The sequence below is a fragment of the Manihot esculenta genome, chromosome 5, assembly GCF_001659605.2.
Source record: "Manihot esculenta cultivar AM560-2 chromosome 5, M.esculenta_v8, whole genome shotgun sequence".
Classification (NCBI taxonomy): Eukaryota; Viridiplantae; Streptophyta; class Magnoliopsida; order Malpighiales; family Euphorbiaceae; genus Manihot; species Manihot esculenta.
The window spans coordinates 27,716,349-27,729,627 of record NC_035165.2 but is presented as its reverse complement, the minus strand read 5'-3'; the positions used below and the strand labels follow the sequence as shown (position 1 = coordinate 27,729,627).

The 13,279-nt window shown below is 33.4% G+C and overlaps 1 long non-coding RNA gene across 4 annotated transcripts; it reads right to left on the bottom strand.

The window, feature by feature from the left end:
• Positions 1 to 4,054: 4,054 nt before the first annotated feature.
• On the bottom strand, positions 4,055 to 12,544 carry LOC110615508. Of its 4 annotated transcripts, none has more exons than XR_006350641.1 (3): positions 9,686 to 12,410; positions 9,535 to 9,592; positions 4,055 to 8,598 (listed from the first exon to the last, which is right to left on the bottom strand). It is a non-coding gene; the product is annotated as an uncharacterized LOC110615508 (long non-coding RNA). The 4 variants fall into 4 exon arrangements; XR_006350639.1 differs by having other exon boundaries at positions 4,055 to 9,309; positions 9,686 to 12,409; XR_006350640.1 differs by having other exon boundaries at positions 9,535 to 12,544.
• Between the last annotated feature and the right edge of the window lie 735 nt (positions 12,545 to 13,279).

Genomic DNA, 13,279 nt, shown 5'->3' with positions numbered 1-13,279 from the left:
GTTAATGTTGAGAATAGAAATGTTTTATGTAACATCTTGTTAATGTTGAGAATAGAAATACTTTATGTAACATCTTCGGAGTAGAGGAGGTAGAGAGTCATGAAACTTACATGGGGATGCCATAAGTGATTAGGAGAGACAAGAAACATGTCTTCCAGTATGTGGTAGATAAGGTAGCAAAACAATTAAAGGGTTGAAAATCAAAATTGCTGTCTAGATCGGGCCAAGACGTTCTTTTATGAACTGTGGCTCAAGCTATGCCCAATTACATTATGAGTTTGTCTTTGTTACCCATGGAGACTTGTAGAGAGATGGAAACAACAATGAATGGATTTTTTTGGGAATCTGAAAAATAGAGATAATAAGGGTATGAGATGGATTAGATGGGGCAAAATGACTATTTTGAAGGTTCAAGATGGTCTTGAATATCATGATTGGCATCAGTTTAACTTAGCCTTTGTTGCAAAACAAGGTTGGCGAATATTGCAACAATCGAATGCTTTAGCCTAAAAAATTATGAAGGCAAGGTACTTTCGGGATTCATCATTTTTTCAAACAGAGTTAGGTCACAATCCAAGTCAGATTTGAAGAGCAATTTTGGCTTCCAGACATATTTTAATGGAAGGAAGTATGAGAAGAATTGGTGATGGTATTGAAGTAAGCATTTGGAGGGATCCTTGGTTATTAGATGATATGCCATACATTCAATTAGAAACGGATACTTCTAGTCAGTTAACAAATGTATCTGATCTGCTAACTGAAGGTAGATGGAATACAAATTTGATTCGGGCCAATTTTAATGCAAGAGATGTTGATTGTATTTTGCAAATTCCACTATCAAGGACTACTCGCAGAGATGAATGATGCTGGAAAATGATCGAAGTGGTTAGTATTCAGTTAAGGAAGGTTATAGAATTGCCATGGAAAGTGTTGATATTCAACTTCCAGATCAGACGTTTCCATGGAGTAAAATATGGTAGGTTTAAGTCCCTGAAAAGGTGCAGATTTTGGTTTTGAGAATATCAAGGCAATTACTTCCTTGCAAAGCGAATCTCTGCCATAGGCACATTGATGTCAAAGTAAGCTGCCCCTTTTGTCATCAACAACTAGAAACTGATTTGCATATCCTTCACTAGTGTTACTTTGCGAAACATGTATGGCTTCTTTCTTCTTTTGGATGGAATGCAATTTAGTTGCTTTATCAATGGCTGGCGACTGTTTTGCAGCAGTACAAACCGAAACAAAAGGAGGAGGTTTCATGATTCTATGGAGTTTATGGTTAGGGATAAATGATGTTGTGTGGAATGGTAAGAAGTGTGATCATCATTATGTGATTTCCAAAGCAAGATCAACACTCCTGAAATCGCAGTTGGCACAACAAATAACTGAAAGACAACCAGTTGAACGTGTGGAAGCTTCATGGAAGGCTCCAATGGCAGGTCAATTCAAATGTAATGTTGATGTTTCAATCCAACAAAATGGTATATTCGATTTTGGTGTGATAATTAATGATAGCAATGGTTTGTGTTGTGCTGGTAAATTGGTTACATAAATAGGAATGAATGATCCAACCTCAAGGGAGGTTTTATGCTTTAGAGAAGCTTTAAGTTGGATAAAGAGGCTGATTTTTTTCCTAATTTGTGTAGAATCTGATTGTCTTATTTTGGTTCATACTTTACAATCAAAACAAAGTGATAGGTCCTATTTTGCAATGCTTATTGATAATTGTAATGCTCTTGTAAACGATCTAGTTAAAATTTTTTTCTCCTTTGTCAAAAAATTAGTGAACCAAGTCGCTCACACTATAGTTAGAGCCGCTTGTTTATAATAGTTTAATTTTAATTTATTATATATAAATTAAATAAAAAAATTTTTAAATTTTGAATTTTAACTTTTTTTTAGCAATTACATGACAAAAAGCCATGTTGCTTTGAGAAAGTGGTGAGCACTGCCTACCAATTCCCATTCTCTCTATAGAGAGTTAACTAAGAGTGTGTGTCTCTCTCTGAATGTTTCTTCATATTTAAAAAAATCTATTTTCTCAAGAAATTTTTTTTTTTAGAAATTTTTTTTGCTCTCTTTGCTATCTATCATCAAGACAGTTTGATAAAAGAACAAACAGTTTGATGGAAGAAAAAATAGTTTATTCTTTTTTTTTTTCTCTAAATGAACTATTTTTATGTGGATGTCGGCTACTCTCTGAATATATTACATGATTTTTTATATTCTTATGAAATAAAAAGACATCCGTCATAAAATATGAAAATATCTAAATATTTCAGTATTTGTAAAATATATTACAATTCTATGTAAATTTTATACTGTGAAATTATATATAATTCATAAAATATAATCGATTATGGATGAAATATGAGTGAAGTATAATTTATTATTTAATTATTCCAAATCTGAAAAATTTATTTATTTAAAATATATTACAATCCCTTGTAAATTTTATACTGTGAATTATAATAATTCATAAAACATTTTGTAGCGAGACTTTCTGATTTTTAGCCAGATCAGTAAGACTTTCTGATTTTTTGCGAGATGCCATATTCTATAAATTATTTATATTATATATCAACATAACAGTTTGGCTGTATTTGCAATGACAGTAGGTATTATTTAGTTTTTTCTTGAACACCGGTTTGTCCTTTTAATTATGCCTCTAAAGTTAGGCCTCATCCATTTCTGTTGTGTTTTTTTTTTTTTAATTTTTCATTTAATAAAAATTTAAAAAAAATTGTTTGTTCGTTAGTGCTGTAGTTTTAATTTGAGACCTTATTAGATGTATTTTTTATTAAATTATTATGCATTATTATTTAATTTAATTATATTATATTTTAATTAATCTCAAGTTAATTTAAAGACACTTCAAAAGAATATTTTATTTTACCATGATCAATTTTCTTTAAAAGGCAAATTTTAGATTTTGGATAAAATTACATCTTTCAATTGACAAGTGAATGAGATTAGACTTAGTGCCACACAGAGATATGACTAGTTTTATATTTATCTAAAAAGCAAAATTTAAATTTTTACTAAAAATTACATCTTTTAACTAGCGAGTGATGTTAGACTTAGTGCTACATAAAGACATGAGTTCCAGATTTCATTTTACATGTGAATGAATTGATTCTTAAATTCATGGATGAAAGGGGTTCTTAGAACAAGTTAAAAGAAGAAATGAAAACTTAGATTGGTTCATCGACTATGCTTGACACCTTCATGGCAGGGAGTCATTTGATTTTCATCGACTGGAATGGAAGGATTGAAGCCAAAGAGACAAGAAAAGACAAAGGCATAAGAAGTTACTAGAAGCATATCTTTATTCTGCCCAAAAAAAAAAGAGATCGAATGAAAGAATACTGAAATGCACAGATTTATCAACAGTAACGCACAGTAGAAAGCCAAATCAAAGAAGGCTATGAAATCAACAAACGGCAATGAAAAAGGTGCATTCTTTAACGTCCCAATTGCACCTTCCGAGTCGAAGCTCCACAAACTACCTTCCTTTACTTTTTGTGAACTTAGCTAAGAACCACAGTCAATCCAAATCTCCACCTACATGCATGCAACCTGCAAGAGAACCACAAGCATGCAAGACACGGAATGCAAACAGAAACACATTGATTTCCTTTAATAATCTCAACCGCCATAATGCATAGGGAAAGTAACTACTTTATTAAACCAAAGGCACAATTAGTGCTGATTCTAATTTTTTTAAATATTGTACACAATATAACAAACTTATAAACGATTTATAAACATAATTTAACCAACAAAATTATTATAATTTTTTTATTAAAAATTTAACGTAAGTTTTTTCATTGAAGATTACTTGTACATTTTTAGTCCTATGCAATACACTAACAAATTATTTTTAGAAAGTTACTTAAATTATTTGGAAGTAAATCTAAAAATTTCAAATTCTACTCCCTTAAAAAAAATTGATATTTAAAAATTTAGAATTTTAAATAATTATATATTTAATTAAAATATTTATAAATATTTAATAATAATAAATTTATAAACACATTTATTAGTAAAATTATTAAAAAAAAAAAAACTCTGATTTTGTACTTCATCGAGAGAAATAGTCTCCTGATACGCATTGCTGCGAGCTCCATGTTGCAAAATCGGTAATACAAACGACTTCTAGAACTCCAAAAGAAAACCTCCTAAATTGGGATTTTCAGTCTACCCAAAGAGAGAGTTTAGCACGAGAAAAGGGACGATCCTCACAAAAGTATTCAAATAGTACACTATAAATATGGAATTTCTTGCATGTAAATTTTCTCTTCATAAGAGATCTTAAATGCTCCATTACTCTTCCGTGTTTACTCCAAAAGGTCTGATACCACAATCAACAACAGCATTGAGTTCTGGTGATGAACAACCTCATTTCTATCATTCAGACACTCAACAATCACCGTCATAATCAAGTATCAAGCACTAAGCAATTGCTATCACCTTACCAAGTAATTAGCACTTGCAACCTCTCCTCCTTTATCCGGGCTTGAGACCGGCCATGTATTCGCTAACACAGGCGGAGTTACATGCTTTAAAACGGCAGAAATGAAGACCACTAAAGAAGAAAGAACAACAAAGAAAGTAATTAACGCTTGGAAAACAATTCACAAGAAGACCAGCCTCCTGTGGCACAAAGAAAATACCAATACCACAACCAGAAAATACAGATGCAGCAATAACCAACATGTCAAAGGACATCTTCCGTCTCCTTCCCAACATCTTGAAACCAGCTAATTATCCGTGTCAACCTATCTCACTCAACCTCAAGGAAAGGAACAAAGATCATAACAGAAACCTCATTTGCTGATCATCATCACTGCCAACATATGAGGAGAGAGGGAAAGCAACAGCAGAGCTCAGAGAGCAATTGAATCATGCAGACTTAAGATCACTATATGATACAGATAGAGAATAGGAGCACAAAATAAAAAATTAAATCAGGATTCCCTTCATGCCTCGAGTATCCAATTGTAGCAAGTAAACCTGGAAGAAGACCAAAGAAGAGAACAAGACTTGCAGTTATTTTACAACCATATACCAGTAGACAGCAAAGCACCAGGAAGTATACAGGAAAATTTTGTTACTTCAAAACATCTGGGAACTACATCAAAGTGGGGAAAGGAAAGGCTGAGACTTGCAAACCCATGTTAACAGTTGCGTTGGCTGACACACATCTAAGACACTCCATCACAAAGTAACAAGACAAACAATAACGAGAACGAATTATGAGGAGAGCCTGGATACATCAGCATCTTTTGATTAAGACCTAACTTCCTGTTCATGCCAATCCACAGGCTGTCAAAACAACTCCTTGATGAAACTCGATCTCACACTAAAGCTGGCAATCAAGAAGACCAGGAATTAATGCTTAAAATTCTCATCTTTGGAGCAAGAGAACCACATACAAATCACAAGCTCCTTAAACTGGTTGATGCCACAAATCAATGAATTATACCATACCAACTCACCAACATAACCAGAAATTCATCACCAACAAATTATTGTAACCACATCAATATTAATACCAGTGAAGCCCATGAATTTATTAATATAGCCACGCAGGTCGTGCAAAAGCACACAATTGAAATACGTGCTAGATCATAAACAAGATGGATCAGCCTTGTTCAAATCCGTACCCCTCATATCTAAGTCATCATAACAAGTGCAATACATTAATGTAACAATAACAACACTGGAATCAAGGAAGCCTGTCAAGGAAAGATCACAAAGTTATAACGACACTAAACGCTACCTGATACAAAGTACGAACCAACATTGGAAGAGGCAAGACAACCCCCCTGATCATTCACATACTTGCTTGACATCCTCCTCAAATGAAAAGCTGGGAACACATACAAAAATAGACTAAGAAACTAGTTCAAGGGATGAAAAAATCTCCCTGACTACCCAACCAACATCTCTAACCATGCCCAAACGATTCAACTCAAAAAATGGTCTCCGATCCTGAAAATCACACCACAAACCTCAGAACAGTAGCCCCCAAAACCTTTTCATAAGTGAAAAAAGAACTACTAATTTTAGAAAAAAAAAATCAACCAACGGACAACTTGCAGAACACTTCCTGATCAAGCCTGTGCACGTATTTGCAAATGAGTCATAGAAGATGCAAGCTCATGCCTATAATCAAAGAGCCAACACCAAATGGACGCAAAAAATTCAAATCAACCAACAGCCAACGTGCAGAACACTTCCTGATCAAGCCTGTGCACGTATTTGCAAATGAGTCATAGAAGATGCAAGCTCATGCGTATAATCAAAGAGCCAACAACAAATGGACACGAAAAATTCTTTCTTTCAACAAGTCCCTTCACAAACCCATTAGTCCACTACATTGACGGAATTGAAAGCTCTTAGAATCAACCACCACTACACATATCTGAACCATTAAAACAAACAAGAGGAGAACCACACCCATTATCCCCAAGCATAACATGAGCAGAGGTCTAGAAATACACGCCTTCATAAATATCTTCTCCTTCTATACAGTTCATCTCAAGGGAACCTGGAAACACAAGTACATATTTGAGACCATATAATGTAATAAGATGGACAGTATCATTGGCTCAACCATAGACACATAAGAACGTGCATCTTTGTCAATGAAATACGGTGGGACAGAATATCATTGTATCAGCACATCTTAAGCCAAAGACTTGGGCAAAGACAGCAAGAAAACATGGCCAACTCAAAATATCTTATGAAACACTTCTTTCTGGAAGAGAGCAAGGGGGGAAGAGAGCTTCCAATCCCTTATCATAATCTAAAGAAGTTCCTTATGTCTGGATTTCAGGAACACTTGAATCAAAGAAACCTGATCAGGAGGCAGCAAAAATCAAAAAAACTATAAATCATCTGCTAGAGGATTCTATAGTGAAGAGGATCGATATTAGAATAGGCAATCATTCCCCATTGACATCTTCCTCGTACAATAAGCTGAAAATGCATGCAAATATACAAACTCAAAAACTAGTTCGATATGACCTAATATTAATAACAAGGAATATATAAATTAAATGACAAGCACAAAATAAAGGGTAAAACATCTCCCCGACTCCCCTGCTGGCAGGTTTGTAGAAATAAACTATCATAAGTATTCATTTTTGCTATAAAGTGTGTGTGTGTGTGTGTGTGTGTGTGTGTGTGTACATACATACATACATATATCTATATATATAAATATATGTGTATATACAACACATTATTATATCAAATATTTCTAAATTTGAAATTATATAACATAAACAAATATTTCTAAAATTGAAATTATATAACATAACAAATAAATATCATTCTATTATAAAGAATATTTCTAACTAGACGAATGACAATCCTATATTATCAAAATATGTCATCATGATAATGTATTATTTTTAATTGATCTTTGGAATTTTCAGCAAATCTTACAACTATATCCGATTTTCGAATCTCGATTAGACAACTATGGAAAGGATCAATGAGAAAATTTCATAACTATGGAAACATCTCCCCAACTCCCCTGCTGGCAGGTTTGTAGAAATAAACTATCATAAGTATTCATTTTTGCTATAAAGTGTGTGTGCGTGTGTGTGTGTGTGTGTGTGTGTGTATACATACATATATCTATATATATATAAATATATGTGTATATACAACACATTATTATAACAAATATTTCTAAATTTGAAATTATATAACATAAACAAATATTTCTAAAATTGAAATTATATAACATAACAAATAAATATTATTCTATATGTCATCATGATAATGTATTATTTTTAATTGATTTTTTGAATTTTCAGCAGATCTTACAACTATATTCGATTTTCGAATCTCGATTAGACAACTATGGAAAGATCAATGAGAAAATTTCATATACACATGCTTAGTTTTTTTTGTCCTGAAAAGAAGGATATCTTATAAGAAGCTATGTGTGCAAAGTCATAGCAAAAACAATAGGGAGCATGCATTAAATTAAAGCGAAAATTAAAACTCACTAGTTAGCCTCTCAATTTTGAAAAATGCATTAAAACAATCCTGCCATTTTAAAAAGTCTAATTAATCCGCCTACTAGTTTTAGAAGTTATAGTAAACTTTTTAAAAAGCCGTTACGTATTACAAAATATAAGAACTAACTAGGAAAATATCTAAAATGCCTGATATGAAGGGATTAAATAGTAATTTATTTTATATTAAAAGATTAGATACAAGAATCAAGAAAAGAAAAGACGATCAAACACCTAAAAAAGGAAAAAAAAGGTTTTTTTTAAGAAGGTCAAGAAGGAAAAGAGAGTACTCGATTAGCATCTTCAATTGATCTCAATATGCTCCACGAGAAAACACTGGAATCAAGGAAACCTGATAAGGGAAGTAGCAAAACTATAAGAATATTCACTCAAAAATTCTCCTTGTATGAAGGGGAGAGCCAATGCTAGAAGAGGCAAGAGAACTCCCTGATCATTCCCACACCACATCTAAATCAAATAACAAGCTTGAAACACACGCTAGAAGGGGCAAGAGAACTCCCTTGATCATTCCCACAATACATATTCCTCGAATAAGGGGCTGAAAACACACAAATATACAAACTCAGAAATAATTCTATGTGAATAGTTAATATTATAAATCTAACTTCCAGCCAAACAGAAAGGGTTACAGAAATCTCCCCACTAGTCTGTCAACAGGTTTCACAATGTGCATTGGGGATCCAACAAGGGGGAAAAAAGCTATAGATAACCAAGGTTGATGCGGCCAATTCCCGTTCTTAAGAACAACATATATGGTACTCAAGTAGAAACACTTCCATCCAAAAAACAAGGGAAAAGGACTTCCAGATCAAGCCTGTGTGCATGTTCTCTAGTAATGAGGGCACTTATAAAGAAGGCACAAGCTCATGTCTGTGCCATCATCAAGAAGCCAACAACAAATAAATTAAAAGAAACCTTCCAATATCTCCCACTCCACAAATCCAGTTCATCCACTACAGGGAAAAATTACTACTAGTTCTTTTTTATTTGTTTTATTGGTTCACAAATGTTTGGTGGTGGTTGATTCTGAGAAAGTACAACTCAAACCAAAAACAAGGGCAATAACTTCCGGTTCATGATCATCCACACACTGCCAGAAAGACTCGCAGGAGGCACTCACACTGAAGCTGAACTAACCAAAGAGAATAGTCATAATTACACTCCCCATGCAGCCATAAGACCCCAGAGAAGAAACAAAAGGCAACATCCTATCAGTAGTGGTCCATACGTCAATCCACTCGAGCAGATCCTGTAAAAAGAATCTGCATCTCATTTGTTACTGTTCTTACACAAGGACACCACCTGCTCATATGAAGATTTATAAACTATCACCAAGGAACATAATCAAGACTATCGCATTCCCCCCAAGCAGAAGCAAGTTCATAGCCTAATAGAAGATAAGGATGCAGAAAATCAAGGGAATGCAGCTCAAGCATATCTCATTTTTAGAGGATCCAGGCAAAAGAAAAAATACCTCCCCATCAATATCACAATTTTCACTCACTACGCTCCTAATGTGTATGGAGATGTAACTGCCAGAAAAATAAGAGGAGATTAAAAATAAAATAAAATAAACCACAATTAAACATCTTGGACCAAAAGGAACAGACAAATGGAAAGCTTACACTAAGAAGCCCCCAACATAACACAAGCAGAGGACAATGAATACTCCCTCGATGACATCAACTTCTCCTTTCATATAGCTTAGCTTAAGGGAAACTGGAGAAGCAAAAAAGTGTTTCTTCGAGTAACACCATAAAATGGGCTCACGCTACCGTTGTATCAAACACATCAACTCCCTCCATATAGGGCAGCTCATCTAAAGAGGAAACTAGAGACTAAAAAATGCATTTTCGAGTAACACCATATAATAGGCAGAATATCATTGTATCAAACACATCTTAAGCCACTTAGCACACAATATGCAAGCTAATGCTAAGAGCAGTCATTAGTAATGGGACTCCAGAGACAATACAGAAGGCAGGCTCCCACAAACAGCCAACATATTTATCGTATCAAACACTTATTGCATCATTATTAATCCATGTCGTGCAGATCCTGGAAAAACAAACATCAAATAAAAATTTGATAAATCTTAACACTTTTACCAATGAAACTGATCAGGAGGCACCACAAATCTAAAAATTATCACAGTATTAGTTCCATGATTCTACTTATATGAAGTAGAGAGAATGAAGAGAGACAACAAAACTCCCTTGACATACTAACTCAGGAACTAATTCTATATGCCAAAATTCAGAACATATAGATTAAATCAACAAATGCAAGAAACAAAGGGGTTAAAAGAAAATCTCCCTTACTAGCCTGCCAACAGGTTTATAAGGATCACATAAAATGGTCCATGATCCTGAAAATCAAAAGTTAAGAAAAGACAAGAGAAGAAGAGAATACTTCCAACATCAATATCATCAATTAATTCCATTATGCTCCACAATTTAACACTGGAATCAAGGAAACCTGTCAAGGAAGGATCTCAAAGTTATAACAACACTTACACTACTTGATATAATGAAAGAACCAATATTGGAAAAAGCGAGACAAACCCCTGACCATTCATTCTTGCTTGACATCCTCCTCAAATAAAAAGCTGCAAATACATAAAAAACCAGGCTAGGAAACTAGTTCAAAGGGGTGAAAGTATCTCCCCCAACTACCAGGCCAACAGCTCTAACCATGCACAAAGGAATCAACCCCAAAAATGCTCCCCAATCCTGGAAATCACACCACAAACCTCAGAACAATAACCCCCAAAACCTTTTCTTAAGGAGAAAATATTTGATATTTTAGAAGAAAAAACTTTCAACCAACGGACAAGGCACAAAAGACTTCCTTATCAAGCCTTTGCACGTATTCGCAAATCATGAGTCACAGAAGATGCAAGCTCATGCCTGTCATCAAAGACCCAACGCCAAATGGATGTCAAATATTCTCTTTCAATATGTCCCATGACACAAGCTGGCAGAACAATGCACTGGAAGTGCTGGATAGCAAAACGCCACTGATGCCACAGCCAACAAAGGCAAGTTCCTACTAAATTAGGCAACAAGAAATCATGGCCAACTCGTTTAGCTTATCAAACATTTCCTGGATCACCATTGATCCATGCAAAGCACAAGAATTTTTCAATAATGTTCCATATGTCTGGTTAGGGACAAGATGACTCCCTAACATACCAATAATTTCCTGGATATACAAAGCACGAGAATTTTTCAATAATTTTTCATTCCTAGTCAACATCCTCATCGAACAATTAGCTGAAACCACATACAAACATACCAAATCAGAAAATAATCTATATGCCCAATGATCCGGAAATATAAATTAAATTAACAAACGCAAGAAAGAAGATCTCCCTCACCAGCCTGCTGACAGGTTTATAAGGATTAAATAAAATGCTCCATGATCCTGAAAATCAAACCACAAACCACCAATCCTGGTAATAAGTGGATTGATCCATACCTTGAAAAAGGCCGCAGAAAGAAACCACCAACAGAACCGTTTTTGTCAGCCATCATATAAGTTAATTAATCAGAGTTTCGAAGATTTAACAATGATCAAAGAACCACCGAGTAACTCGTTGAATGAAGGACGACGAAATAACACTTGACCGAAAAGAGAAAGAAACCAATTTAAAATCACTGACCTTGAATGTCTTTGTGGAAACGTGTATAGAAGAAGAAATTGCAATAATTCAAAAGTAAATATCATATTAAATCGATTGTCAAGCTACCACCAATGCCGCATTACACCGTAAAAAATCAGGAACAGAACTCTGTTTCCTACTAGAGCTGAAATCAATCAATTAACCAATCATCAGAACTGTGTTAAGCTGCGTGGCAATTCAATTCAAGATGCAAATTCCTCGTGAACAGAAAGCCAATGCAAAACAAGAAAATACCTTCGACCTCAATCCACAATTATGCTTATTCCAATACCTAACACCACAAAACAACCAGAAAGAAATCTTACCAACATGGTGAACTATCCACCAAATCCAAACCAACCCAGAAAGTGATCCTAATAAAACTAGGCATTTCGATCTTCAGCAAAAATAACTTGCAAACAAAAACCACGTATGGAGAAAAGAAGAAATATCCAGATCAACAATTCTCTTCGCATCAAAATCTTCCCTGCACATGCGAACCGAGACATACAGGAATCATATCATCAATATAAACAATCAAAGATAAACGATCTCACAGACGTCTGGCATAAAATAGAAGAAAACACCAGAATTAATCAACACATCCATCACCATCTCAAACCCTAAGACCCAAGGCAAGAATCCTAGGAACGGAGGTAGAGCAGTATTTATACAGAAGTAGAATGAGATTGGAAGGCTGAGATTAAATTGTTATTGCATAAATTAACGGCCGGGATTTATTTTGAATCAGTGTCGCTTAATCTGGAAGCATCTCAGAGTCGGTTGCGGAATGTTGACAAGGTCTTTATTTCAGAGGCGGTGGACGCTGATTTGTTAGCGTATCTGTAAGCGACGCGTTAACAGATAACTCTGATCAGAACTTTTTTTAACCAATTGATTAGAATTTAATGGCTAGGATTTATTCTTAGTACAGAGTCGGTTACCTATTCTATACATACAAATACTTCTTAACGAAGTACTTAATACTATATTTAGGAACATTTTAAGATGGGGAAGAATATAAAATTGTAATATATTTAATTTTAAAATTTAATTTACATATAATTTTTTGTGTTTTTTTTTTTGAAATTATATAATTTTTTGTGTTAGTACAATTAATATTTTTTCTCTTTTTTATATAAATTTCACATGACAATATATAATTTTTTAAAAATATATTTTTTAAATTTGCAATTATAATATTTAATTAATGAATTAATTATAAGTTCATTTTTTTCAAAGAAAAAACAAGCCTATGAATCATGTGTAAATTCACATATAATAAATTAAAAAATTTTATTAATTTATTTTAATATTTATATTATTTAGTTTATATAATTTTAATTATACATATTTAATATTTATATTCATATTATTTAGTATATTTAATTAAAATCAAAATAAATTGACGAATAATTTTTTTATAAATTATTAAATAATTTAATTTTATGAACTATATAAATATTTTAATTGAATGATTTTGATATTAAAATAAATTAATAAATTTTTTAAAAACTCTCAAACTTGATAATAATTTTTTTATAAATAAAATCAC